Source organism: Acanthochromis polyacanthus, chromosome 15 (genome assembly GCF_021347895.1).
Source record: "Acanthochromis polyacanthus isolate Apoly-LR-REF ecotype Palm Island chromosome 15, KAUST_Apoly_ChrSc, whole genome shotgun sequence".
Taxonomy (NCBI): Eukaryota; Metazoa; Chordata; class Actinopteri; family Pomacentridae; genus Acanthochromis; species Acanthochromis polyacanthus.
This window is the reverse complement of record NC_067127.1, coordinates 19,017,103-19,037,943: the sequence shown is the minus strand read 5'-3', so window position 1 is coordinate 19,037,943 and position 20,841 is coordinate 19,017,103.

Here is a 20,841-nt window from a genome sequence, read left to right as displayed (position 1 = left end):
TTTCCTCCCCAGTATGAGGGATGATGTTAAGAGGTGATTATATATATTTTAACATTGTGACTTCTGCCGTGTAGATGTGTCTGCTCCTTTACCAAGCAGCTACACTAAACAGTGTCGCTAAACTGTTCACCTCTCACCTTCTTCGGAATTTCAGCCGAAAAAAGGTGATAAAAATGAACTCCAAATCAGATTAAACTGTGTTACTCTGATGCAGCGGCAAGCTTTTTTTTTTTTTTTTTGTCGTGAGGATATGAAGGAAGTTAATTATGTGTGTAAGGAGAAGGTTGGGGAAAAAATAATAAGATTACAAAGAATAATTTGCTGATATAATTACACCAAAATTGGGTACACACAATCGTAAAATACATGTATTGCTTGACCTGGGTTAGCCAGTGAAATAAATCCTCCTTCTATAGCCTTTGTTAATTTGTTTTTATCATCTCCAAGTGGTGTTTGTGCAGGCAGTTCAATTTGCATGTGTAATTCCACTGTGCAAATTGACAACAAGTAGATAATTCGAGGAAATAGGCTGGTTGCAGGCCCCTGCTATCTTCCCAAGCCTATTCATTTTGAGGAACCGCTGAGGCATGAAACTCATACATCAACTATTTCCTGACAACGCTTAGGCTTATTGTCCCCTAAAATGTCATTACAGCCATTATTTATGAAGCTAATTCATTTATTAAACCATATTTACTCTGACAGAATTTGTCACATTCTATCCGTATCCTGAGCGTGGCTTTTGAACATTGTCTTTCAATGGGTATGTGCCAACACGTACAGCCTTACAAAGTTTTGAATCAACCCCTATAATAGTTGGATTATTGCAAAAAATTATTGACTTTTTCATGGAAAGTTTCCATGGTTAAAGCGTAGACATTGTGTCGCACAGGTCCACGGAAACTAGTTGGTAATAAGCTGCATATTTTTTGGTGTTTTTGTCCTAATAGAGCAAAGTTAACATGAACCTAATCAGATGGATTCCAGCTTTTTTAGTAGCACCGATAAATCCCTGACAGCCTCCTTCCCAAATGAGTGTGTATTAGTCACTTTTAACGCGCTGCAGTCAGACGTGAGGCTAAAGAGTTCTTGCGTCAAGCCTCCTGGCCTGTTGCTGCTGACTTATGGATCTGTCAGTTTAGCGCCGCACACTTCATGACAGTGTGGATAATTTGCAATTGTGAGCGATGAAGTAACACATAGGGGGGTCATAAATTTTAATGTACGTGTTCTCTCTGGATAATTCCGTCACACCATTCTCTTGCATCTCTTTCTTTGGACTTACCTGTCACCCAAAAGCACTTATCACAGCAGTGGCAAAGAGTTGTGTTTGAACTGTTTTGCAATATTGATTTGGAGGCATGACATTTTAATTAATACTGGGTGTTAGCTGTCATATAGGCAGCCAGCCTCGTTGGTTGGAATATGAGACAGGCGAGGTGGGGGCAGTGAAGATAAGACTAAAGCACTTACTGTGAAAAGGCTGTAAAAAGGGATCAATGTGGAGGGAGAGAGACAGTCATGGGCTGAATTTAAGGTGGAAAAAAAACAGTAATATCTATGCTCACTGTATTTCTGTCAAGGTCCATTCTCTGCCCGATAACACAAATCAGTGAGACACAGCGTGCCTTCTGTCTTCCACAGGTTGCAGACTACATCATGTTATTGGGAGTCTGTGTTGCCAGCAGACCCAGAGAGAGGCAGCGTGCTGAGAGACGACCAGGGGGAAATTAGGTAACTTTGTAGCACTCCATTGAACAGCAATAAGCTTTTAGGGCTTAGCAAGCATAAACACATTAAACTGATGAGATTCATCAGCACTCTTGTGTCAAATCTATTGTGCCCACAGGCAGAGCTCAACTGCAGCAAAACTGCAGAGCAAAGGAAGGGTTGGAGACAAACCAGCGCTGTGTCCTCCAGATGGTTCCTGGTTTATCCACACTGAGTCAGGTAATCTTTTAGCTGAAATATTCAGCCTCAGAGTTTGATACTGATGTACTATTTTTACTTTAAAGGAGCAAAAATGTTTAGCTGCTTGAACCACATGAACATAATTTGAGGTTTAATATAATATAAGGTTAAACATCGAATCGAATAATCAGAGGACTTTAAAAAAAATGGATTCCTCTTTTTACTTTTTCTTTTGTAATTTGTTAATTAATTAGTAATTAACTCTTCAAATGTAGATAAAAACATTTTCAAAAGCACCACTTCCCCAAGTATCTTTAGTTTGCATGCCTAAAAATCTGAATTAGTTGTATTTTTAGTTTTATTAGCCAGCATGTTTGATACTAGACAGTGCATAGATAAAAGAAAAATATAGGAAAATGTAATCAGACAGTTAAACAAAGGCAACAAAAGCAAGTTAAACAAATACAAGCAAACATGTTGCCATTATATACACTGCAGGTACCAGATGGACCAATAACTATCTATATTCTACATATATACTGTACACTAAATACATGGTTTTATACAAGTATGCCAATAATGTTGCTTTGATAGTGCTTTTACATAAATATATTTACAGTACATGTACAATGGGCATAGTCTGCTAAGAGTTTCATACAACAAGAATATTATTATTTCTGTATGTGTATGAATTAGATTATTAATGCTTGTATACAGTCATGGAAAAATTATTAGACCACCTTAGTTTTTCTCAATTTCTTGTTCATTTTAATGCTTGGTACCACTAAAGGTATATTACCCGAAGAATACAATGAACACGTCAAAAAATGCAGCTGATTCCATCATACTTTATGTCCTATTTGACATGCTTCAACTTAGTTGTATCCCTGGGGTATGTAAGAGGTCATTTCATGTCATCAGCAGCACTGCACATGCAAAGGCCTAGAGTGGTTTCCTGCTTACATTCAAGCCGTAGCATATCTCAGAAGTTGTCAGCTCTCACATAATGTCTAAAACAAAAGAATTATGTGAAGCTACGAAGGCAGCCATCTTGGCACTGTTGTTCATTACACCAAGAAAAAACAAGTCTAACGCGGTACTACAAAATTGCTAGCTGGTCGCTGCAGGAAACGTCTTTCTACCCCACCAGATGACCGTGGGCTCATCCGTTACTGTGTCAGGAATCGTTGTCAGACCTCCAGGGATCTTAAAAATGAGTGGACACTGTAGAGAAATGTGACTTGTTTGGCAAGGACAGTTGGAAACCGACTTCTTGAAGCCGGTCTGAAGTCACACAGGGCAGTAAGAAGCCCTTCACCAATGAAAGGCAGAAGAAAGACTGTTACTATTTGCTGAGATCACAAGGATTGGGCTGAGATTCTCTTCAGTGATTAGTTCAATTTTCAGTTGATGCCCACTTCAGCCAACTTACTGGTTAGGAGGAAGCCTGGAGAAGCCTACAAACCAGACTGTCTTGCCCATACAGTAAATAGTGGATCAGTGACCATCGGTGGTTGTTTCAGTGTGGGTGGAACAGGGCAACTACAGTTGTGTGAAGGGTGAATGAACCAGGTCATGTTCAGGACTGCTCTTGAAAACAGTTTTCTTCCATCAGCTGAAAAACTTTCCTGCCTCCAGTGACTGGATTTTCCAACAAGACAATGCCCCTTACCACACGGCAAGGTCAATTAAAGCCTGGATGGAGAATCAGAACATTCGAACCATGCCTTGGCCTGTTCAATCACCAGATCAAAATACAATTAAAAAAACCTGCGAAAAATCATCAAACGCAAAATAGAGAACCGCAAGCTCAAAAACAAAGCAAATTAGTTTCAATTTGTGCTACAGGAATAAGCTGCTGTGACAGCAGAACTATGTCAGAAGCTGGTGGAGAGAATGCCAAGACGCACATACTTCTGTATGTATCATGTGACTAAAACAGACAGAAAAGAAAACATGGAATGCCTAAAGGCATAGCTATTGATGGATGAACTTAGGTGATTTTGGTTCTTATCAAGAAAACCATGGAAAATGTCTAGATATCAGCTCTAAAATGAAACTTTTATGAGCTATTCTTGTTGTTATCATTATATTTGTCCAAACAAATATGCCTCTAGTTGTACCAGGCATTAAACTGAACAAGAAATTGAAGAAAACAAGGGTGGTCTAATAACTTTTAACCAGGACTGTATATACTCTTATATAAGATATTTAATGATTTGCTGCAAAAAAAAAAATCTAACATTCTTTGAGCTTAAAAAAATATATATATAATTGTTATTTTAGTCAGACTTAATGACCAAAACCAGGAATCAATTTACCATCCTAAAGCAAAGTCAGGCATTTTGAGACTTATAAATGAAGTTATTTCAGGATAATAGATGTTCTTATGGACAGTGTAAAGCTGTTAAAAGCATGTAGCAGATCTAAGTGTGGCTTTAACTGAATGTCTCTGAACAGCATAACGCCAAACAGGAGCGCATAAGACATTTGTTCATTTGCAGTTAGTCTCATATTTGGTATCTAATTGGTGTAATCTCAGAGCTGCAAAGCTGGAGGACCTTACCCTGATAAAATGATACATTTAAATTGAAATATTTCTTCTCAAAGGTAAGAAGGCCCTTTAACTTCATTTCACCATTTATCTGTTGTCTGTTCCTTTGCAAATCATTATATCCCGTTGCCTGTTGGATAGTTTCACTGGAGGCAACCAGATCGGCATGAAATTAGCTCAGTTTGAATCTTTATATGGTCCAATCAGATGAGCTGCTGAGATTTAATCTTGGCTGGCCTGCCCTACCAGAGTCCGACCCCTCAGATGAAATGGACTACATATTCATAGGTTCACTTGCATGGTTGATTATAGCAGCACAGATGGAAGGGACAACCTTTCTTCTGTTTTTCTTTATTCCAATTTTCTTGTGTGAGAGTGAAGATTGAATATTAAATAAGGATCCCCCCCTCACTGATTGTCCAGTGAATCTCTGAACAGTTCACATTTGCTTTTACACAACCACTCAGTCCCCATTTCTGAACTTCCTGTCATTATCATTTCCATAAATGTTCCCACTCTGTTATTCCCAGCACTCTACTGTATTATATACACTGAAGACGGTGATATTTTTTGTGTCTAAATAGTGTGTGTGCTCTCGTAGCTATTCATTACTTACCCTGACATGAAATAATGTCTTGGAATAATGGGAAATATTACCTGATGAATTAATTATGGTGATAGCATCTAGGGTAGGAGGCTTAAATGCCATCTTAAATTACATGCAGACATTAGAAAACTTTCAACTTGTCTAATTTGCATAAAAGGAGCAGAACATAAATGTGCGTAAACAGAGATTTCCTTTGGAAATGGGCAAGTACACTCACCTGATCAATTCCATTTAGGGTATAAATTAATAATAAGTGATTACAAAGTAATGAGGGGAAAATAGGTAAAACGCATATGTATATATATGTAGATATATAAAGGTTATCCACTATCATTTTGAAGCAAATTTGTTTTCACAGTGACGTTGTTGCAATTTCCCCGTCACTATATTTGAATGGTAAAAGTGATTGTCTCCTGCAATGGTTCAGCATTTTTAATTGACTTATTGCACGGAATGCCAATTTAGAAAGAGGGAATTAAAGTGGTCAGTTCCCAGATAACAAAAGCTCAAATGTACTGAATCAAAATGCGGATGTAATTCATTGTATTGTTTTATTATGTGCTCTAGGCACCGGGGACCAATAACGCAACATTTAGAAGAGGGTTGGTGGAAGGGATTTGATAAGAGGGCGTCTGTTTTTCACTAAAGCCTGTCAAAAGCAATTACATCGATGTGATGAAGATACAGCTGTAGGAGTCAGGTAAACTACAGAGGAGCAGCATTATCGTTGCTCAGTGAATGTTAATAATATATAGAAATTACCTTTATTCTTGTGTTAAGGAATTGAAAAAGAATTATTCAGTGGAAATCCAGCTTTCTTTTCGTGAATGCACACATATGATGTGATTGCTAGGCTTGCTGTTTTCTAAACACACCCCGCTGGCCTCCATTTATCACATTAACATGATAGGTTTTAATAGCAAAAGCGATTTTCAGTCCAAGTTGATCTCTTTTACCTTTAGCTTCTCGAGCACCTGCTATTTATTTGCTTCATTTGTAGAGAATCCTTGTCGGAATATTTAGTATGCTGTGTATTTGAAAAAATTCTATTTCTTCCTTCCTTCACAAAAGAGCCCAATAATAATTAAGCTCATGCACACACCTACAGCAAGTTCACAGGTAAGCTCTCCATCACAGCATCATGGCATAGGAGGGGGAAAGAAGCCCCCATATTGTGGAAATCTCCTTCTCCTCAGTGAAAGAGAGGGGGAGAGAAAGTGGGAGAAGGAATGCCTTGCCTTCCTCATTACACTGCTGTCATTTACTCTTCATCCCCCGTACTCTTTAGTGGCATTAAGACGGGATGTAAATTTGACAGTTAACGCTGTTAGAAAATGGCTAGTTCAAGAAGGGCAGGAATTAGAGATGGGCATTAGGCGCTGATAAGCTCCTTTCCTCTGCCGCGGCGGCTGCTTAACATTCATGGGAAAGTCATCATCAAACAACGTTATCACAGCTCTGTTGACGGCTGAGGAACATCATCACTATGATAATTTTTTTTATAGCTGTGAGCCAAAAAAGCACTCTTTTATTTCAGCGGTTTGTTAATGAGATAGGAGCTTGTTGGTATGGGCAAATGCAAACTTGCCACTCTCCAGCATTTGTTTGAGTCCCCCAGCCTCCTCCTCCCCCCCCCCCCCCCCCCCCCCCCCCCCCCCCCCCCCCCCCCATGGCTCCCACTGCACCCCCCCCCCCACCCCCTCCACACTGTTTAATGTTGCAGGGAGGAGGAGGGGGGAGGCATTTTTATGTACTCCTTTCGAAGTGCTCTGTGTACATTGCTGAAGGAGGGCCTTTATGTGTACCTTTGCAGATCAGTCGCTCAAAGAGAGGAAAACACGGTTATATCAACAAACGCTCTCTCCTAACAGCCCTGTAGCTGGCACCTGTCACTCACCTGGGATTTAGCCATAGATCTGAATGGAGGGAGAATTTCGATAGTTATTGAAGCTGAATAAACTCCCAGCAGCAATAGCGTACGATCTACTCTGCTATTAACGATGAAAAGGCTGCTTAAACTGACGGATCTCAGGGCCTTCAGTAATTATAGCTGTAAATCATTGTCATTGTTTCTTCCTGTTTATTCATTGTGCTCCCAACAGCTCAGTTATGAGTTAGCGCAGTTGTGTTTTCTTTTTATTTTTTCCTTTCTTTGCACTCTGCTACCACTGGAGCAGTTCACATGTCCGCTAGCTGCCAAGGCTAAGCAGCTTTCTTATGGATAGAGATACAAACTGTGGGCTGCAGATACCAAAATCTGATTCTGGCTTTATCGCTGTTTGTGTTTGTGGAGTGAGTTAAGAGAGATTTAATCTTTAGAAATCCTTACCAGGGGAGAAGACAAATCATCTCTAACTTGTTCTAATTGCTTCCAAAACTTTTTGTTTGCAATGCAGTTAGTGGGCAAAGGTGTTGCGATGTGTAATATACGACTGAAGATCAGTTTGTTATGAAACTGCAGAGAGCAAAGACGCTTACACGTTACTACTATAAGGATCACAGCATTGGCAGAGCAGAGTCTAGCAATGCCGTGTGAGTAAACAACTTGAACGAGTCTGAATAAAACAGATCATATGTGTGACATTGGTACAGCATTTACCTGATTCAGAAAAGTGCATACACCTATTCACTTGATTTCAGAGCTGCTCCTTGTGATGTGTCTCACTGTCATTGCGTTTTACTTTAGTGATGACATCCTACATATATGTGGCAAAGAGCAGTAGTTTGTGCTGCGTCTGGTTAAGACGTAGAGCACCAACATCTCAAACGCAGGCAGCAGAAAGCAGCAGCAACACTCAGTCTGTCTCCACGATGCTGCGAAGCTCTCGGTAATCATTATGGCAGATGTAAAAGTCAACACTTTGTGCTGCCTTAGAATTACACTAGACGTAGATTCATGCATAAAATTTCCCCATGTCGATTAAAAGTCTGCGCTCAGGTGGGATAGTATTCAGAGGTGTTTTTTCACATCTGTCTGACACAGAATTCATAATAATGATTGCATGTCGCATCAGTTTATAGCTCTTTGGCTACAGAAAACAGGAAGACAGAGCAGTAATATTGTTATATGCTTTATATTTGAAAAGACAAAGCATGTTTCCTGAACATTTGCCATTTCTGAGTAGAGCAATGTCTAAAAAAAGATTATTTTACACGTGATTTTTTTCAAATGGATAGTGCTTTTACAGTATCAACGACTTTCTTTCCCGATGAAGTCCATGTGATAGATTATTATTCTGGCAAATGCAGTTGAAAATAACTTGAAACAGTCAAAACACTCGGTGCATAAAAACCCAATGAAAAGCCTCCATAGAAATCAGTTGTTAGTGGCAGATAAATGGTCATTTCCAGTGTCTTTCAGTTACAGACTAGATTAACGTCCAGCATAAGCACAACACTGGTGTTATGATTTCACTCTAAGAAGAAAATAATGTTGCTATACGTTGAAACATAGTTTATCCATTAGTAGTAATTGAGCGATTGGTACGAGGACTGACAAAGCCGCACTGTGTCGTTGTGTAAGTCATCTTGTTGTAGAGTTGTGAGTTCTTTCTTCCTTGGAAAACTGACGACAATGCAAATAAATTGCAGATGTTCTGCAGTCCTTTTGGACTCACAGTAATTCAGTCTTCTGAGTTGATTCCATCCATTATCTCCACTTTGTAGTGGTCTGTGGGCCCTTTGTCAAATTAGTCCAGCAGTCCTCTGTGTGTAGTTCTGTTGTTTAGTACCACTTTGAGAACCTAGATGGAGCTTGATCTTGTGTTTCTGGACACAGAGTTCCTTCACAGTGTTAGGAGTCCTAAAAAAGCATGAAAAATAGATGTGGTTTTTTAATGAATGTGTTGTTGCTTTGCTCTTTTTAATCTTTTATACATAACTGCACGTTTAATTACCCTCACAGTTATTTCATAGAACTTAAATATTTATTATTGTTAAACTAGTCAGTGCCTCAAATGTTCAAATGCAGACAATAAAAATGTCTTGGATTAAACATTTACCGCTGTGTTGGAGGCTTCTCTCACCAGTTTGTAAACTCCTCATGACTGAGCTACAGTTTGGTTTTCCTTATTTATGATAATGAAATGTAATTCCACCCTTTACTGACATGCAGTGCTCTTATGCTTGGTAAATTATTCCCTTTTTACCCTTACTTCCACATTTTGGAACCATTACTTAATCACATTGTCAAAATCCCCATTCCCTCTCATCAATCCCACACTGAGCTTTATTTGTGATCCTCTTTTTCTTTTGCCCTCACTCATTTTTGTTCCCTCGTTCGGTGTTGCTGCACATTGGTGTTTATTTTATTATTTTTTTGTGGATGACTGGATTACCCTCTACTGAAATAGCTGTTACTCAGATTTTAGGTCATCTACCAAATCCATTAAGGGAAAATGCACAAATAACCCCACTTTTCTCTGCCATCCATAGTGGTCTGCTGTTTCTCATCTTGTGGCTGCAGAGTTTTACAGTGATGCCAAGAGCAGATAATCTACAACAGTTTTGTCTCGTGATGTATTTATGGTTGTTTTGTTGTGGGAAATAAACGTGACATGAGGGTAAAGGCTTTGTTATAACTGCCTACCAGTCAGTTAGCGGCTTTACCACTTGCTCAGTATGGATACTGAACTGTGTCATATTATTATCATTAACAGAAAGGCTCTACAAGAACAGGCTGTCGCAGTTTTCATAATTCATAATATATTAATTTATAATTAGCAGGTGTAATGAAACTGATACCACAATATTAGTTATTAGGTGCACAGTTTCAACAGAAACAAATCTGCTCATTCAGTACAATAAAAGTGGCCACATGAAAGAAATAAGTGAAGAAGCAAAGAGCATTGAAGCTAACGAAGTGTATTACACACTTATTAAAGTAATTTTCACTTTGCCTCCCAGACCTGGCCAAAAACACTTTCAAATTGTCATTGTACTCCAAGGTAGGCTATGTGGAGCTTTATTTTATTTTTTTTTACCCTCGTTAACTTTGAAGTAAGCTCAAAAACGTATAGGTAGACAGGGGTGGCATCAAATAATCAGCAACTTCAAAAAGCATGCTGCCACTTAGCACTCCTAAAGCTAATGTCCCCAAGACATTCAGAATGGAAATTATTCAAACTCATTTAGTGGCAGCAAATTGGTCTAAGTTCAATCAGAAAACAGACTGACACTGAACAAGAAGTGCAGCCTAATTATACTTGTTTGTCAAATGAAAATTTCATTTGGGCAGAAATGAAACCTTCGAGCAACTTCTTTTAAGGTGAGCTCCTAGTTGTATTATCAGCTAAATGCAGTAAAATCCATAATCATATGATGATAATGAAAATGGAGCCAATGTTAACATTCAGGCTTCCAATGCCCCGGGCACATGGCGATAAAAATTAAGTACCATAGTCCTCTGCCAGGCACGCTGACACCCGGGCTGGTCTTTAGCCTCTTAGATGCGTTTTTGCATTTTAAAAACTTTATCAAAGCACTGTTGCAATGTGGAAAATGTCAACGTGAAATGCACTGAAGGCAAATTGGAATTTCATTAATAGTAAAATTATTGCTTTTGACTGATGTATTACTATGCTTGTTAAGAGCTGGAGAGTGGAACGCTCGTCTGTCTGGTCGGCAGGCTTGCCTCTTCTTGTCCCGTGCCATTTGCTAAAAGTTAGAGATCTACTTTCCAGCTGAAAATAGAAATATGAAGTTGCTAAAGTTGCAGGAAGTGAATAATATCTAGTTGAAGACATGAGCATGAAGGCTTCCAACAAGGATATACTCAAAGATAGCGAGCTTATTACAGAGAAAGGTGAGCATTAGAAGGAAGAATCTTTTGTGTTAGATAACACTGAGATGTCTGGGCAGTTTCATACTTGCTCTGTCTGTCCCTGATTTAACATGAAGCCGATGTTCACCTCCTAATTGTCCAACACGACGTGGATTTATGCTGTAGAGCAGTGAGGTGTCTTCTCATGGTTAGGCGTGGTGACATCTAATCTTAACTATACAGAACAGGTCCTGAAGATCCTTTTGTGGATTGGAATCACAGGTAAATAGGCCTAACCTGGTGTGAAGGTATCACTTCACTGAGACTTGTGCTCATTCATGAAGCAGTGGTGTTTATTGATTTACCCCGTAATCCTCTCAGTGTCAATGTCGTCAATGACGGAGGAGAAAATGGGAATGGCGTGTCAGATGGAGGACATTTTCTGACAGCCAGACAAGACAACAGATTAGTTGTAATGGAATACATGGTATTAATGCTCTCCTGTGAGTATTCATGTTCTCCTACATGGCACTGAATGGGACAAATGATTGTTTTTTAAAAAATGTTTGTATACCAGCTACCAAAATAATAAAGGCTACTCAGTCGCTGTGCAGTTTTCATATTTTTTAACACTGTATGTTACAATGTAATATTTAACATGACAGCCGCCTTACATTTTCTAAGTGTTGGTGCTGTGATGTAAAAACTCAGAAATCAGAATTAATTATTTGAATGTTGATTAATGGTAATTATTTTCATGAATAATCTATAACCTGTTTGGTTTAGGAGCTGTTAGGAAATTCTGAAGAAAAGTCTGTCAGTTTCTAAAAGCCCAAGCTGGCATTCCCAAATGTTTTGTTTTGTTCAGAAACTAAAAATATTCACGTTAATCATAGAGGAGTAAAGAATTTTTGGAAGCTGGAGTCAGAGAATTTAGGCTTTCTTTCTTAAATATTATTCCAACCTATTATTGATTATTAAGAGTATTGACAGTTAATTTAATAGATTACAACTAACTGATTAGTTGTTGCTCCACTAAAAGCAGTTGTTCTCAGGTTATAGCACCTTTTTTTGCCCATTAGAAACTGACGTTTTACGTATATGTTAGATACCTAATTAGGCTTTGCTACCTTAAATGAACTTGTCTTTCAATTTTGGTTTCCAAAACACAGGAACTTAAATTCCTCATCTGACTTTTCACAGTCTCACATCTGCACTGTCTTTATGTGTAAGTCTTCATGTGACAGAAGTCTTTGCCCCAGCTTCAGATTTTATGTTCAATTTAACCATTTCAACACAATTTCTCACAATTACAGAAATTATAACAAATCAAGGGTGGCAGCTTTATGGACAGCACAGTTACATTCCATATTGTAACACAAGAGCTTGTTTTTATTGGCTGATCCAGTTGGACAAATTAGGAATTTGATTTTTCAAATTAAATAAAAATTGAACATATTGTATTTTATAGTCAATATTTTCTATATTACTCTACAATAAATTAAGCTAATAACACCAAATGATACATAGATTTAAATTAATGTTTGTTATAAATATATTCTGACAATTATTTGCAATTATTTGCAAGTCTGCCATTTAAAGCCAGCATCTCCATTAACTTTTAGTCTGGTAGAAGAAACATTAAGAGGTGCCTTTTGCAAACAATAGAGGTTTTATCAGCTGGTAAATTCCACTAAGTCAGTTCCTCTGGCCTCTGATCCCCTCATGACATGGGCGCTGCTATGTTGTCTTTGTGTGCAAGAAGAGGACTGTTCAAGATAGACCTGGTCACAGAGGTACTGCATGTTATGGACTGTGGACAAAGGCTTTCTGTAAAAACACTGCTGACAAGATCAGCTTACAGTGAGCTATCCTACATGAATTTTAAATTTACTCTGCATGCCAATGATGTATTGTTAACATCAGTAGCAACAATGTTCAGATATACTCTGCAGTTTAAACATAAAGTCTCCATTTTTTAAAATTCAGTCTGATAATTACTGAGTGAAATGTAGCAGCGCAGCTCGTGGTGTAAACAGTGAAGCCCGCAGCGTTACCTTCCTCGATAACATCTACATTTCACCATCACTGACAAATTACATTGCTACCTGGTCCAGGACAAGCTTTTAGTAATTTAAAAGAATTTCAGACCGCACAATGTTGTCACCATTTTCATCTAGTTTAATGACAGTATTAATTGGATTTGTAATGATGTTTTAGGCAAACTTATTTCAACAGACATCTTTCAGGCAATGGCCTTCATGATAACGATGAATAGTGCATGTCTGGCATACAGTAGCTGTGGATTAGACGCTGAGGTATTTCATAATATTTGTAGTGGAACTCTGACCTCTTGTGCCTTATTGTGGAAGTGCAAAATCCTTGTGCTGTGATGAGAGCGCTGGTAATAACAAGCTCTGTAGTGCAATATCTTTGTAAGTATGTACTTTAATTTTAGAAATTAAACTTTCTCAGGGGGTCTTTTCACAGCTCCTCCACATGTGGCACTTCATGAACCCCTCGGGTGACTTCCAGAAAACCTCCATAGTCGCCTAGTAGGAACAGGTTTGGTGATATTTTGAAAAGCCCAAAGAAATGATCCCCAAGGATCCATTCATGGCATGTTCACACCGGAACTGTGAAGGAACTTTTATCAGGTTCTGAAAGGCCATATGCCAGTTCTGCTTAACCCAGACTACTGTACCAGCCTGTATTTGAACATATTTGGACTCAATGCCATCATCAGATCTGCATTTAATGTATAGTGTTGCCTTATGCTTCTATTCTTTCATGACCTTTGCTGTCTGACATCCCCAGCTGTCTCGTCACTCCCGTCTTCCTCCACTGCACACAGCCAAAGCAGAAACGCCTTTAAGTATTCCTAATATTCTGTAATCCTTCAACAATGCTGCTTCAACTCCTGTAACATGCAACAAAGTAGTAGGATGAGTAACCTTTTGCTCTGTAGGTTCTCCTCTCAATTTTACTTTTACTAGCTTGGAGCAGCAGTCTTACCTGGCACAGTGACAACTAGGAAAACACTGGGAGCCAATCAGAAGCCACAGATGATTTTTGGAAGTAGACCAGTTTGACATAATCAAAAATACCCCAAATAAAATTCTAATTAGCAAAAAGTGAGTGTGTTGCAGAGTGAAAAGTCCAATATTTCCAAAACACTGGAGGAAACACTGAAGTGACACATACGGTTGTTGCTCTCAAGCAAAAGGAACTGAAGGCAGCTGACCTTAGCATCTACAAAGTAACTCAGGAAATCAGATTAACAAGGTTCAAAGAGCAACATGAGATAATGTGGAAAATGATGAAGATAGAGTGGTTATAGCTGGCACTTTGTATCACACTGACCATCAGCAACAGACCCTAGTCAGAAAAAAATACAAACACAATATTTAAAACTGAGAAAGGAGGGCTACAACAATAAGGTTTATGAAGCTCTATATGGTGATAAAGACAGAGTTCATGCAGACACCAAGAAAAAATGTGTGTAGAACTGTTTCCATTGAATTCCCATTTATAAAAGCCCATATTTAGTTTCATTTATTAATTTAAGTGATAAACTATTGACAAAAGCGCGACTTCGTGGATGGATTGTCCAGTTTATCGACTTGCTATATATTTGTCTTTAAGTTGCCTTTAAAGATGCTTGTAATAGTTTATATTATTAACACAATATACCATTTAAATTCCCCAGAACCTAAATACAAAAGCTGGTAGATGAAACCCCATTTAGCAGCATGTTAGATCATTTTAAAATCTTTTTCTTTGAAGATATTGGTTGTCTCTAAACGCAGCATTTGAGTGTTTAGCCGTCCAAAAATTCTTAAAAGAAACACGCTTGCAAGAGTCCTTAATTCTTACTAAACAGGTCACTGACAGTGCTTTACCCTAATATGTTTTTTTTTCTTGAATTTGAAGAGAAATTTCCTTAAAAAACAAAACAAATGTAAAATGTGTTCTTTTTACGGCACATGTTTAAATGTTGGAGTAACCTTTCTTGAACCATTTCCTTCAGGACTTTGACTCTTCATCTTCATTCCCTTGCTGTCACTTGTGATCTGTAAATCTCAACTTGTAAGGGACTTATTTAAGTCTCTACAAGGAAAGTAAAGAGATTCATGGAATCCTGCATATTGCTTTTGCTATTGTTGATTCATCTTATGAATCCATCTTTGTCAGCCCAATGAATCCTAATGAAGCAGAAATCTGTCACATTTACTCCACAATGAGGGTAGCTGGCAAACTTTCTCTGGAAAATGAAACTATTATCTTCAACTAGACACGCACAGGGCTCAATATAAATAAATAAAGTCACACTTATCTAGTGGCCAGTGTGATTACTGTAGCCAAAGCTGACATCCAAATTGACTGCCTTATCATGTTGAAGTGATTTCAGCTGAGTGGAGACTGTAGATGAAAGCAAAATGATCTTTAAATAGTAGTTAATGATGGTTGCTCGATAAATTGTTCCACAACAGTTTTGATCAATGAAGCATGCATTCAATATATTGCCTATTTAGATATGTGAGATAAACTTAACTGGTCCTCTAAATGATTCATAAATTATATTTCCATCAGTACAAGGTAATGACTTGGTGGCCTTGTTGAATTCCTAATGTTGGGACATATTGGAAATGCTTTAGGAGAAGAGCTGGAAAGGTGCATTTTGAAAATATTTAGTCTTGTGTATTTAATTCAGTTTGTAATGTATAATAAAATGTTTAAATTCTTATTTCTTTATCTATTCTATTCGCCTTAGTGGTTTCAGCAATCTGGCGCATCATTTAAAAACATAAACAATTACTCCAACTAAAGTATCTGTAAAACATATGTTGACCACTGGTCTAATAATTGAAAACGGACCTTTAAGTAATTTTTCAGGAGAAAGCTTTTACCACCTCATGTCTGAAAGCTTATGAATTGAATTTGCCGTGCTCTCCCACGACAAAGCCTGTCAGGTGGGAGCTCCGGCTGTGGAAAATGTCAAAGCTATTTTCCTCTTTACTAGTCAATGCAATGCTTGTTTAATAGTAATTGGAATCTTATCCTGCTGTTTGCTCATCATTTCCTGGGCCTAGTTATTCCACACCTAAACTCCATTTAAGTTTTTAATAACATTTTAGAATAGTTCCCATTCAGGTAAACAGAATCAGATTACCTTGATGGATTGAAAATGTATGTCTGACGGTAGTTTATTAGATTTATTTATTCAAGAGACCTCAAATGGGGGGACTTTAACTGAGGCAAACAAACGGTTTCCATACCTTTTCCAAGAACACGGGGGTTTACAGAAACTGAGATTTTTATTTTGTTAGTCTCTGCACTTCGCTATTCCACTGCGGAGAAACACTAAGAATGAAAATAATGTCAGCCAGAGTTGATTTGTTTGTGTAAGAAGACTTTTTGCCAGCATATTATTGTTGCGACATATAATAAGGGGTTATGTCATTCCACACAAAGTATCCACAATCCACCTGTTTAGGAGAAAAATACTGTTCACTGAAGGAGTTTGTGTAACTTTAGATATTTCTAAAAACTGAATACATGCACATTCAGTGCCAGAGGCCAATGAGCGGGAGTCTAAAACTATTCTGTGATAGTTTTGGATTTCTCGCTCTCCATAAGCCTCTCATTGTTGTTAGAGGACCTGCTTTGTACAAGTGCTTGCCAGCTGCTTACCAAATGAGGTTATAGTGTTTCCCTATCAACTGTAAATTTCAATAATTTGTTGGAGGGGCCTCTCACTGTCAGTTTTTATCATATTATCAATGACGACTCAATTTTCCTCTGCCACTCCATCTCAAGCACTGACCCCCGGCCCTATTACAGTCCTGTAATGAAGTGCAATGGAGTGGTAATTGGTCCACATTATACCAGATCAGGTAACATTAGACTTATTTTCTTATCACAATGAGCCCTGCTGGTGACTCTCAATGAGAAACCAAACACAGTTCCTTTCTTATGCAGGCTATCATCCAAATAACATTTCAGCTCGAGACCCTTTCCCCATTTCAGTTTTCCATTTCAAGATTGCACTCCATCTCCTCGGACCGTGCTTTGTTTCTAGTTTCCTCCACTTTAAAAGTCTCCCAAACAGCCTCAGAGGCAGCACAGATATGAGGTAGAGCTTTCCCCGGGATGGGGAAGTACAGTAAACGAGACGGTAACATGACCATTATGTCGGCAATATTAGATGTACAGTGCTGTCCCCCCTCCTCTGGTGCAGCTTCCTGCCTGGGAGTGCTCAGTGCTTTCTTCAGTTTTGATATTTTCCACGTTTTCAATCATTACACGCTTCTCTATGAATACAGCAAATTTCATGAGCTCAGTTTCAAAGTGTAAAAATGCGTTGGCATCAATCACGGGTAAAAACACAGCTGCATTTCTTCCATTTCTTGAAAAAAAAAACCACTCTGGAAATACAAAGTTTTCACCCAGGAGGCATATTATCCACATATTATATTATTGAAATCAAATGCAGTTTGGAAAATTGGCACAAATCAATTTTCTTGTACCCATTGCAGTAATTACGTGTCTGTCAGCTACGAGAGAGATTCCAGGACTCTAAATGACAATGAATTAACTATAAAAGAAGTTACAGAATTTTTTCTGACCAGGATTAAATCATTACGAAAATAAATTACATTTTTAAAATAAGTCAAACACAGTAGAGCAGATTTATTCTGAGCCTCATTGTGAGAAGCTGGACTAACATCTTCTGTAGGGAGGGGTCAGGCTAAAAATGTATAGTTGGCTTTGGCCAGAGTAAACTGTTCTGTATATACCACTGACTAATCCAGTGCCTGTATAACAAATATCAAAGAGCTGTTAGTCTGTGTCTGAACTTTTGTGCTGCGAGAGGCAGGATGTCAGGTCTCGCTAGTAGTGTGTACTGAAAATACACTGAGCACTGAAAAGGCAGGATATTGGATAACAAGGTTAAAATATAGGAGCAAAAATATTCTCTTATTAAACTCAGGCTGCAGGGATTTGATTTGAGCCACCTAATAGATAGTGGTTTCAAGGGAGCCCAAACAAAAGGTAACGGGCCGGTCATGCTTATGGTAGCTAATGGCAGATTTAGAAGAAATTAGGGGATTCTTTTTCTACAGGAAATTGTACTTAAAGACGGGTCATGGATCACCCTGCTCTTCACAGGCAGCTTTAGAAGTCAGACGGTGAACTTTTGCTGCGGCCATTACAAGGTCTGCACTGGAGAAAGAGGTTAAAGCAGAAACAAAACTAATTGTGTTATTGGAGAAAGGAAAGGCTGTGTAAATTGATTTCGTGGCTGAAATTCACAGTTTGACAAGTGAATAAACTCTTTTGTGACTACAACTAAAGAAACTCAACAGTTAGGGCAAACCTACATGTATATATGCCAACAGTAACAAAAAAATGTAATTAAAATTTTTTTAAATTTGGTGAGGTATTTCTGCAAAAGTTGTGATGACGTGGTGTATTGTTGATGGAAAAAACAGTTTGAGGTGCTGCACAATCTGCTGTGAGCAGATTGTTGGGCTCATCAACTCTGTGATGTCAGGTTCATCAACTCTCATCCACTGCTCATAAACACTCGTGATTGCTTTGTGTTTTTTGGCGTTTACTTCACCTTCTAATTGGTTTAGTGGGTCCAAGTCATGCCAGGAAAATGTAACTCCAGTTTAGCCCAGAACACTTTCCGTGTGAATGACAAGCAGCATAAACGTGTGTAAAAAGTAGCGCTGCAGTCAGTCATACCTACTGTTCAACAAACTGATTGGTTGCAGGGAGAAATGCATCAGCTCATTATTTCTAGATGAACTGAGTTTGCCACAATGCACTGAGTACACACTACCTGCTAGCCTTATTGGCCTAAATGAATTAATCATAAACCCACAAAGCTAGTATTTACAGCACATTAAATCATTTTTGTGTTGTTATATTATAATGAAATAGATTCCAAAGTTTTAGTCAGGCTGTGGCTCAGGTGGTAATGTGGGTTGTTCTCTAATCAATTCCATACCAAGCTGCAGGAGCTTTCAACAATCACTGCAATTTTAATCAGTTTCTTAAAGCCTTCACCCTTCACAACTCTAACAGACCTCATGTCTTGAGCAGCGAATTTGACAATTCCCATTGTGATAAACTGTGTTTTGATAAGAAAGGAGGTTTAGCTCAGTCTGGGTGTAGCTGCTGCTTCTGGCAGACGCTAAAGCTGTTGAAAAGATTATTAGACCCAATGTCGTGCAATATGTCAATTCAGATATGCCCACATTTAAATACTTAGCGTTAAAAGTTGGCAGAACATCCCAACGCAGACAAGTTAACCTGCCATTTTTACATGTTATGCCATGTTGGTTGTTCAGCTGTGATATGCAAACTGAGTTTATACAAGTTTTTGGCCATTCGTTTCAACGAAATGCAGCCACAACAACTTGTTTGACATGGTGTCTGTTGGATGGACCTGACTCCGAGTAAATGGTCACTGAACACAACTTAGTTCTAGCAGTCTACATCAGGTTGGCCAAGTTGAGAAAACTTGGGGTTTTTCACAACTAATCTTTTCCTCCTGCTGCTAAAAATAATCGATTAATCTTGGTAGGCACATGATGTAAAGCCTGTGTCCTTTAAAATTAACATCGATAGTCCAACCAATGAAAATTTGGTTGAATGAAAGCAAATTGACCGATCAATCAATCAGTCGACATGGAGACTACAGCGCAAGTAAAGAGGAATTTAAGTCTGTTTGTGAGAGCTAACCTAAAATTTCTTTTTTAAAGTAAGAATAAGCCATATTTTTGAACATTAATCATCGTCATAATCATCTTCACTTGGCGTTATCAAAGACTGGTGTGCAACTGTACATTCGCTTCTATATAATTTTAATGAACTGCATTGTACGACTGTCAGCTAAACTTTTTTTTAATTCTACTGTAGTTTTCTTTTTCTCCTTTCTTGTCAAATAAAATGAAGGTCAGTAAATATTGTCTCCCAACAACAAAAGAAAAAGACTGGACTCCATAAATGAGTAAAGTGTTAGCCTTTAACAATGCAAGTCAATGTATCCAAAGCAAGACAGCTGTCTTGTGTTCATGTTCATCTAGAAGACTGAAGTCATCCCTCCCGTCTGCAGAAATCCAAAAATCATTTTCCTCTGCTGATGTCTTTAGTTCCACGCCAAGCTGACGAGAAAGAATTGGTGTTTGAAATTGTTTTTGTTAGCTGCATTTCCCTACAAGTAAAGACACATGTACTGATTTCCTGCTGTTAGAAAACAAGATGTACTTTATGTTGTGGAGTTTCTTTAGCTAACATAGTATGACACGTGTGTAGACGCACCTGGGCCCTCCATCTGTATGCCTTGTGTTCACTGCTTTCTTCTGTTTGTCTGTATAGTAACCAGTGATGGAGACCGTCTCATGGCTGATGTGAGTGAGTGTCTCCTGCCCTCTAGTGGTTGTATTAATGTGGTACCATACAGGGTTGTAATCAGTTGTTAAAGTGGAGAAATACTGTCGGAATCTGGAACTTCACATACTGAGAAACAGTTGCACCACACAGATGATTCACTCAGTTCATTGACTCACTTCATTTGTCATTTGCTTTTTCACTTGAAAAATGCATCATGTGCGTGTGTGCGTTTGTGTGTGTGTATTCATGCAACACATCCCATTTTATGTTTCTCACTGCTATTTGGTGAAGTGGCCACAGTAATCGTTTACTTATTAAACCTCACAGTAGTACAGAAACAATTTATGTGGATGCTTAGTTTTTTTTTAAACCTACAGCAATTTTAATGTCACCACCACTGTACCTGTAGGTAGCATTGTCATGGTGTTACTATTCTGAGATGAGTTTATTTATTTAAACCTTACAGTGTCACTCTGACTATGAAACTCTCCAGACACACTGCACCTTGATAAGGAAGTGAAAAAGCGGAAGAGAAATTTGACTCACACAACAGGTGAACTGATGTTTGTGTGTTATACTTTCACTATAGAGAACAAAGTG